Genomic DNA, 10,128 nt, shown 5'->3' on the forward strand with positions numbered 1-10,128 from the left:
TGGAATTGCCCTAAAGAGGGTGGTAAGAGTAAGTGGTGTTAGTGATGGCCTGACCAGTGTAATTCAAAGGCCCCCTGGCTCTGTGCCACCCTGCAGTTGAATGAATACCAACTCTGTCTGAGAAGACAAGGTCCACTGAATGAGTCAATGGCACTGGCTGCGGGGGTAAGCCACCACCCTAAACCCAGTGCAAGGATTCAAAAGAAACAGGCCAGAGTCCTTGTCTTGAAAATTGTATCCTGTGAGAAGTCCAGGTGGTTTGGGATAGTGGAAAACCCGCTTAGCTAGGACAAAGGAGACTTAAATTTTTAAGCTGACTCTATTACTGACTGGCTAAATGACTTGGGGAAAAGAAGTGACTTTACTTCTCTGATCTTGAATGTCTTCATCTGTCAGCATATCTGTTCACCATTTTATCCAGAAGGTTTTTTTTTTTTTTTTCAGTGTTGAGTTCTTTTGCTTCTCCTGAAACAATAGATCGATCTCTCCTCAAGAAAAGGCACAGAACATGCACAAACTTAAGAATTTGTGTGTAAAAATTTAGGCAATTAATTGAATGTCTAAATCTGTCACATGGTCATGAAATTTAATGACTACTGGTTTTATGCAAAGCAATAAGAGAAAGAATAAGCATTGAAATAAACTTAGAAACCTAAGCAAGCTCATGACTTTCTTCATATTTTAAGGAGCTGCCTCTGTGTCCTGTGAGGGAGAATGGTGCAATCTCTGGAGACTCATGTTTATCGTACTCTATTCCTGATTTCAGAGACCCACGCTTCCCGTCAGCACACTCAAAGACTGAAGCTGTGACAATGGTCTAGTTCTTTTGGAGGCCACAACCCTAGTGCAAACAGGGTATTTGTGTCTACTGTTTTCTTTGTAGCCCTTCTATCTTAGTTTAAAAAGGGCAGTGAACCTGGGTGCCTTCTCACAAACTCTACAGGGGGCTTCTCTGATCAAGGAGTCTCCAGGTTCGTGCTGAATGAGCTGGTGGAAGCAATTAGACATTGGAGGTGTAGGAGAATGTGGTTAGTAGCCATGGGACATCCAGAGCAGAGGCCCAGGAGATATGTACAACCCTGATAAAAGCTTCTTGGTTTTTTACCTGAGTGAGCCCAGGGTTCTGCCCCATGATTTTATCTTTGAAGTGGAGAGAGTTCAGTGCCTAGTGGCAACCTCATTGCTAACACACCATTACATTTGCCAAAATGCCCTCAAGTCCCAGGCACTCATTGCAAAGATACTGGAAACATACACACACACTCAAGTGGGCTGGGTACTATTCTAAATGGCAGCCCCAGAAAAATCCATTAGGCCCTGAATCTTATAGGGCTGGGGTTGTGAGGCTTTCAGTACTAACCCAATGTTTGCAGCACATGGGCATTCCAGATGCATAATTTTGATGATTCCTCCCTAAAATGCAGAAAAGAACTGGGGATATATCATCAATTAGGGAAACTGAAAACCACCTGTATGACAGGATTTTATACCATTAAGGACCAGCAAATATCCCTTTTCCTTTTCACAACAGTTGGTCACTATTTTCTTGACCACCAATGGACATTGTCATGTGAGCAGCTCTCTGCTTTTAGTTTGGATTGACTGAAGGCCCCTGGTGGGCAGTGACTGGTCTGTCTGATTCACCAGAAGAACTATCTAGCAAAGAACTTGACTCTGACACGAGGCTCAGAAATCTTTGGAAGGAAGGAGTGAGGAGTCATGAGGGAAGATTAATGAATGCTGATAGCGTCAAGTCCAGCAAGGTATGCCATCCACTGCTGTGGTCACTTTGGAACTCCTCCTGAGCAGTCCTGCTGGATCAGTCTTTGAGTGGCAAAATGAGCCTTGTTTCCTTTCCTCCTGCCTCCAAAGTCTAAAGGTCAGAGTCTGCAAACTTTTAGGAAATTTGACTAGCTCACTTCAATAAGTCTTGGTGCAGGGATTTCTGGGCTGAGGTGGGGTTGGGGAAAGGGCACGCTGGCCTCTGGGGCAGGTAAGCTTTGAAGAGTGCTGGATAGTGGGCAACCTGCCTTGCTTTGTGTGGGCCATGAACAAAGTCTAAGCTTACCAAGTGTCCGTAGGGCCAAGCACTTTGGTGAAAGATGGTGCAAGTGGGCTCCTGGTGCCTGAGGGTGCAGCCAGGCAGGCTGCAGCTTCCCTCTGGCAATGCCTGCCAACCACCTCCCTCCCACTCCTGAGAGGGAGGGACAAGGGGGATGTGTGGTTCTATCTGGCCTCCCTCCTTTTGGGTTCACCCAGAAGGGGGAGGGGGATGAGGGGGGAGGGGGATGAGTAGGAGGGGGGAGGGGGATGAGTAGGAGGGGTGGGGTACCACTGGAAACTGGACCAGCCTGCGATGTTTAGATGTGGGGACCTAAGGAAGTACTATGGAAAATCTTACACAAGGGAGACCTTGGACATTGCTCTTGCTTCCAGTTGCTTTGGTGTGCCTCTCATCTCAAGGCTGGCTGTAGGAGTACATGTGTCCCTTTGCAAGCTCTTTTTTTAAAATTTTTATTTTGTAAGTGCTTTGCTCTACTGTGAACCACAAACAGAAGCTCTCCCTCTGGAAGCCCAGGAGCTCGAAACAAAGAGTTAACCTCTCTCTCTGGTGTCCTACCAGCCCCTGGAACCTGTGTCAGCGTTCTCTTTTCCCGCTCCCCCTGTGTTTAGCCTCAGGACTGCCGCTTGCTCTCTGCACACAAAGGCTTCTCTGTTTCTGGCGGAGCTGAAGTCACATGCTTTCACTCTTAACCCCAGAGCTTTAAAACTAAACACCCACCCTCTTTGGCCCCAGATGACCCTGTTTACGTCTGTGGAGCCAATTCCAAACAGCAACAGTAGTGAAAACTTCTGTCAGGAGAGACTTCTTGACTATTGGTGTAGAGAGAACAAATCTTCACTTTGTATATCGTGAGGACTTTTGAGGAGTTTGGGGAAATGGCTTAGAGGAAAAAATACAAGGAAGCCAGCAGCCTACCCTAACTTCTCTATTTTCTAAAGTATCTCTTACCGGAGAACCCAGGGGCTCAGTAAAAAACTTGTGAGAAACAAAATGGTGAGCAGAGTTTTAACAGCTGAGAGGCAGAACATTCTGGATTTTCCTTAGGAGATCCTACTTTCTTTAACTCATAAGGAAAGTGATACTTTCTTTCTTTAATTTTAAAGAGGAATCTCTCTCTCTCTCTCTCTCTCTCTCACTTTGGTACTGAGGATTAAATCCAGGGGTGCTTAACCACTGAGCCATATCCCCAGCTGTTTTATTTATTTATTTATCTATCTATCTCTATATTTATTTACTTATTTTGAGACAGGTCTCAAAGTTGCCTAGGACCTTATTAAGTTGCTAAGACTGGCCTCAATTTTGTAATCCTCCTGATCAGCTTCCTTACCTGCTGGGATTAAAGGTGTGAGCCCCGACACCCAGCAGGAATTTTTTTTTTTTAATGAGGGATAGTCTCTTTGTTCCATGTCACAGGGGGGTAAGAAAAAATTGTTCCTTTTGTTGGCATAGAGGAGTGCTCTTGATACCAAGGAGACTTCTAGAAAGGTTGGGCTGCTCTTTCAAAGTTGTTTGAAAAGCATTTATGTTTCTGTTTGTAGCCTAAAGATTCCTTTTCTTTCAGCTTATGGGTAGTAGCCCATGTTAGCTATGAAGGAAGTCAGGTTTCCTTTGATTGTTCTTACCCTGATCAAAGTGGAAGAAGTTGAAGGGAAAATACCAGAACCCAAAAATGCTAATAACATTGGAGTTCCTAGATTAGGTACAATTCATGAACAATACAAAAATGAGCAAGGGAGTATTGAAGATGGAACCAAGAAAGTTCTGTGTCCTGGAGTCCAGAGAAACTCCTCAGGTGGAGAATGACAAACAATTTTCATCTTTAGTGATGGCATTGACAAACTGCAGCTACCTGGGTTGAAAAGGATTCTGTTGTTCTCTCCAGGCTCAGCAGAAAAGAGGGTAGTGGCCAACAAGCAAGGTCTAATGGGCATGGGAGGAGGAGAGGACAGCAATATTTATCCTAGTGTAATCTCAGAAAGTTAGATTATCATTTGTGTGCAAAGATAAGTAGAAAACAGGCAGTGCCAGAGAGGAAATGATAGACAGGATGATAAAAGCAGTGGTAATTAAGGCAGAGACAGTGAAACACACTAAACATTGTAGTCTTGCCTGTTAGGTGAACCATGTGACAAGTTCTAAGCAATGAAATTAAGCAGAAATTATGTCATCATTTCTGCCTAAGGCAGAAAATACTGGATTTCATTCTTTTTTATAAAACATTTTTTTTTAGGGGCTGGGGATGTGGCTCAACCGGTAGTGCGCTCGCCTGGCATGCGTGCGGCCCGGGTTCGATCCTCTCCACCACATACAAACAATGATGTTGTGTCCGCCGAGAACTGAAAAATAAATGTTAAAAAAATTCTAAAAAAAAACAAACAAAAAAAAAAAAAACTTTTTTTTTAGTTGTTAATGGAAGTTTATTATTATTTTATTTATTTTTATGTGGTGCTGAGATCAAACCCAGTACCCCAAACATGCCAGGTAAGCATTCTACCACTAGCTACAATCCCAGCCCCTGGATTTCATTCTTTAAGCTTTCTTTTCTTTTCTTCAGTAATTGAAGAGGCCTCTTCTTTTAATAGTGCATTTACAAAAGGGTGTAATAACCAGTGCTGGGGATGTAATTCAGTAGTAAAGTGCTTGTCTCTCATGCCTGAGGCCCTGGATTTGATGGGGGAGGGAAATAATGTAACTTTGTCACCCTGATTCCCTGAATGATTATGTAGAGGAGAGCCCTTGGCCAACCTGGCATGCACATGATGTAGCATGTGAGAGAAAAAAATTTTGTCTCCTGGAATTCTTTTTAAATTTTTTTTTCAGTTGTTGAGGTACCTTTATTATTTATTTATTTATATGTGGTGCTGAGGATTGAACCCAGTGCCTCACACATGCTAGGCAAGTGCTCTACCACTCTAGCCCCTGTCCCCTGGAATTTGAGAGTTATTTGTTACTGCAGCATACCATATCTTTTCCTGACTAAAACAATTAATTAATTCATTTTGAAAAAATGAAATGATAGAACCCTGAAAATCAACTCTGGTATATGGAAGACTTGACAGTTCAGACTATGCTGCTTGAAGTAGGGATTATTTTATATAAAACAGTGAAAATATATGTGAAAGTAATGTGTAAGTATAAGCAATATACAAACATATATATTTTGTGGTACTGGGGATTAAACACAGGTTACTCTACCACTGAGCTATATACCTTAGTCCTTTTTATTTTTTATTTTGAGCCAGGGTCTTGCTAATTTGCTTAGGCCTTGAACCTGCAACCCTAAGGCCTCAGTCTCCTGAGTTGCTGGGATTACAGGTGTGCACTACTGTGTCCAGCCATATATTTAATATACCTCTAATAGTGGTGCTTACCCAACCAGTAAGACCATCACTGCCTGGGGCTAGAAAAAATGGTGAGAAGGATCAGTAATAAAGAGGAGATGAAAAACTTTATAATTATGAAAGAAAAAACAATGTTAGGGTACTTGGGCTGGAGATTTAAAAGGTAAAAGAGACCTTGGAAATTTAGTCATATGTCAGAAGATTTCTTAGGAAGAAAAAGCTGATCACAATTAACAAAATATTTCCATGCCAGGATCCATTCACCACTCTGTTCCAAAATGTTTGTACAAATGGTTCAGTTTATATACTTATTAAATACAAGGTTTGCAGACCAGTTTTTTATTTTTCCCCCCTTTTCTTTTCATCTTCTGTTCTTACTTATTCCCATCACAGCTATTAGTATTTGTACTACTGAAACATTGCCTAATTTATTTTCTCTTCTCAATTGGTCACTTCCCATTCCCATGTTCCAGAACACTCTGAAGCATGCTCTGTGATTATAAACATTTAGGCTTTATTGTTGTTCTTGGATCCTATCTTCTTTGCATCTCTGATTATTTCTTTAGGAAATATTCCTATAAGGGCAATTTCTGGGTAGTAGATGTAAAGAATATCAATTGCTGCAATAGACAAAGCCCCAAATAAAACAGTGTTTCTCACTCAGCTATCCTAATAAGAGTGTGGTGGATAGATTTCAACATGGTCATTCAGGGACCCAGGTTCCTTCTAACTTATTACTTTGCCATCATTGGCATGTACCACTATAAATAGGGAAACAGGGGGTAGAAAAGGTACATCATTATCATCTTCTCCTCCCCATGCTCCTGCTCCTCTTCCTTCTTCTTCTCCTTCTCTTTCTTCTTCCACACTGGGCATTAAATCCTGGGGCCCTACACCACCAAGCTATTTCCCAGCCCTTTTAATCTTTTTTAAAAATTATTTTAATTATTTATTTTTTTCGAGACAGTGTGTTGACAAATTGCTGAGGCTGGCCTCAAACTTGCAATCTTTCTGCTTTAGCCTCCTGAGTTGCTGGGATTATAGGCATATGACACCATGCTTGGCTAAGTACATCTGCTTCTTAACCATTCAGCTTACAAGTGACACACACTACCTCCACTCATCTTCCATCAGTGAGGGCTAGTTACATGGTATGGTACTTACCTCAAGTGGACCTGGGGAATATAGTCCCTGGCTGGGTTCCCACTTCCTAGAACTGCCTGTATACTGTGGAAGGGAACGTAATCAGTGGATAGCTACTATCTCTGGTCACAAACAGAATGCATTTCTCAAAGGCCTTTGATATCTGCCCCCAAATTGTCTTAGAAAGTCTGTTCCAGTACATGCTTTCATTTACAGTGTCTTACCTATGGAGAATGCAATTTTATCATTTGAAACATTTTATTTTACTCATTTTGAGTGAAAAGGAATATTTCATTGCTTAATTTACACTTTCTTATTTTCCAAAAGAATGAGAAATTGTTAAATACTTAATTGCCATAATTTCTTCTATAAATTGCTTCTTTCTTAGTACTTGGTTCTTTCAACTTGAGGGATTTATATAATTCTTTATAAGCTATTATTTGTCTTTTAATTTCATTTATATGAGTTTCAATCTTTTTTTGTGTGTGTGCTACTAGGAATTGAACCCAGGGGTGCTCTATCACTAAACTACATCCTTGCCTTTTTAATTAAAAAAAATTTTTTTGAAACAGGGTTTTGTTGTTACCCAGTCTGACCTTGAACTTCTGTCTCAGCCTCCCAAATAGCTTGGATTACAGCTGTGTGCCACTGTGCCCAGCACAATTTTTAAATTTTTTTTTATTAGGGATTGAATCCAGGGGCACTTAACCTCTGAGCCACATTCCCAGCCCTTTTTATATTATTTTGAGACAGGATCTCACTAAGTTGCTTAGGGCCACACTAAATTGCTGAGACTAACTTCAAACTTGCTTTCTCCTACCTCAGCTTCCCAAACCAGGATTATCAGTATGTGCCACCATGCCTGGCATAATTTACTTTTTTTAATATAGTCAAATTAATCAAGCAACTCCTGTTGTTTTTATGCTTATAAAACTTTTCACATTGGGCTGGAGTTATGGCTCAGTGGTAGAGCACTCACCTCACACGTGCAAGGCCCTGGGTTTGATCCCCAGCACCACATATAAGTAAGTAAAATAAAGTTATTAAAAAAAATTAAAAAAAAAAAAAACTTTTCACATGGTAGTGCACACCTGTAATCCCAGTGACTCAGAAGATTGAGGCCCTGGGTTCAATCCTTAACACCACCACCACCACCACAAAACACACAAACAAAAAACAAAAACCCAAGTGTTTTGATTCTTGTTTTTCTTCTTTTAAAATTGTTTCCCTTGGGGCTGGGATTGTGGCTCAGTGGTAGAGCACTCGCCTAGCACTGGTGGGACCCAGGTTCGATCCTCAGCACCACATAAAAATAAAGGCATTGTGTTGTGTCCATCTACACCTAAAAAATAAATATTAAAAAAAAGGAGGTCCAGCGACCATTTCTTAAAAAAAAATAAATGAATAAAAATAAATAAATAAAATTGTTTCCCTTCAAAAATAATTATTTGCTGTAATTGTCACTCATTCTGGCATAAGTATTTGAAGTAAGAAACTACCTTAAGTCCACCCCTACCCCCTACCCAAAAAGTAGTCGTTTCCACATAATAATCACTATTCTGATACTGACATTTGCTTGAAGATCTAAAATATCAAAAAGATGGATGTTAACCAAGGCAGGAGTTAGATCTCCTTCAGTAGCCCTTTGGTCAAATGAACATGAAGTCATTAATTATTTTCCTGGGCTTCTCTATTTCTCACTGAGTGCTCTTTCTGTAATAGCATATACTTCTGAGTCCATTTGTACTAATTCTATGAGGGAAATCCCCAGCACTGGTGGGTCACACCGTTGACCAAAATGACCAAAATCCCAGCACTTACTCACTTCCCTTCCTTCTTTTATCACTAGACTCAAGGTGAATCGATTTGATTGGATGATGTTATTTTCCTGCCCTGTGTATCTCTTGGCCTTTCAACTTTTACCCAGCATCCTGCCAGTTTTTCTTGATGGAAATTTCCATCCCCCCCTCTTCTTTCCTTTGGGGAGGGGGGGGTGATAAGTAATTTTGCTGACTCATTTGTCCTCTGCCCTCTTCCTGCCCCACAGTCCTGAGCCCCCTTTCTCTGCAGCCCAGATTATTATCTGCCTTTTGAGTGTTGTCCACAAGGCTTACTGTTGGGGCTTCTCTGAAAACCAGCCCCTCTACTCTTGAGGGATTTAGATTTTCAGATCATGTTCTGGCTAGCTCTGGGGTCTACTAGGCCTGCCTATAGTCCTACCTAGTTAATCCCATCTCTGAAAGGGTGTACTTGGAGACCTGCTTCTTTCTGGGACTGGCAAACTCCCCCCAGTGGGTATATAGACCTGGCAGGGGACTATAAGGTCCCTCCACCTCCAGGTCCTGTGGACCTGTTTAGTAGAGGAAAGAGAGCAGGGTGGAGGAGAGGTGCTGGATTTTCTGGGGTAGTTAGAATTGAGGGAGCATGATGCTGAGTGACACTTCATGCCTTGGGACAACCAGAAAACTCCAATCTGAGAGAGTGACATCTTGACAGAAGTAACTGTCACACATTCTTGTTTCTGAGGCCTGTTCAGAGAGCCCTGGGATCCAAGGCTCTTCCCAGTGAATAGTTTCGGCAACTAAGCTTCCTCACTATGGAGGCAGCCTTGAGGACAAATTCTCATTTGTCACTGGCCACTAGGAAGCATGTCCCAGAGAGTAAATTATGAACTATCCATCAGCTTCTTTCAAGATTGGTGACCATTCCTGCTCCAGGAGCTCTTTCCTTCCCAAAGCCTCTGAGAATCCAACCCCACAAAGGCTTTGGCAGCCTCCCCTTGAGCTTCAGATGACACCACACTTCTCCAGCTTTCAGGGTACATACACCCAAGAACAGACCTTTTAGGGGGTGGGAAGGGGAGGATCGAAATCAGTTTCCTCGAGAGACCTGGGGCAGGGGAGCAGCAGAGAAAGCTGCGTGTCTGGAGAGGAAGTCAGAAAGGAAGACAGAAGCTCTTTGAACTTCTCCCACCAAGCTGACAGGAAAATTGCAAAAACACCATCAGACTGGGTCAGGATGCAAAGGGAGCAGTCAGGAAGGAGTGGCTCCTTTGAAGGCTTCCCGCTCTGCCCTGCATGAGGTATGCATGGTTCTCAGGGAGCTGCAGCTGGGGTGAGAAGCAAGCCTTCCTCTCACACCCACAGCCACACTGTTCTGCTGTCTTGCTCCCAGCAGTCAACACAGGGAAAGGGAGGGGGGAATGTAAGAAGCAGATGCAGATGTGCTGTCACAGGCCCCAAGCCAGACCTGCGGGGGCCTAAGGAGAAGCTGGAGTTACCCAAGGGCAAGGGCATCCTGGGTTCTGGAGAGATGGCACTGGTGAGGCCTAGCTGTGGCCCAAAGGGCTGGGAAGGACAATGTTGGCCTTAGGCAGGGTTATGAGCAGAAACATCTACCTGACTTGTGGAACTGATGCAAAATGAAAAATGTGGACCCTTGTTTTAAAAAAAAAAAAAAGTATGAGGAATTTTAAGAGGGCAACAACCAAGTATTAAAATAAATCCAATGTTCATAAGGGTTAGGGTGTGAGCTGATCTAGTGAGAAGAGTCCTTTGTAAAAAGACATCTAAAGGATGA

This window comes from Ictidomys tridecemlineatus, chromosome 5 (genome assembly GCF_052094955.1).
Source record: "Ictidomys tridecemlineatus isolate mIctTri1 chromosome 5, mIctTri1.hap1, whole genome shotgun sequence".
Taxonomy (NCBI): Eukaryota; Metazoa; Chordata; class Mammalia; order Rodentia; family Sciuridae; genus Ictidomys; species Ictidomys tridecemlineatus.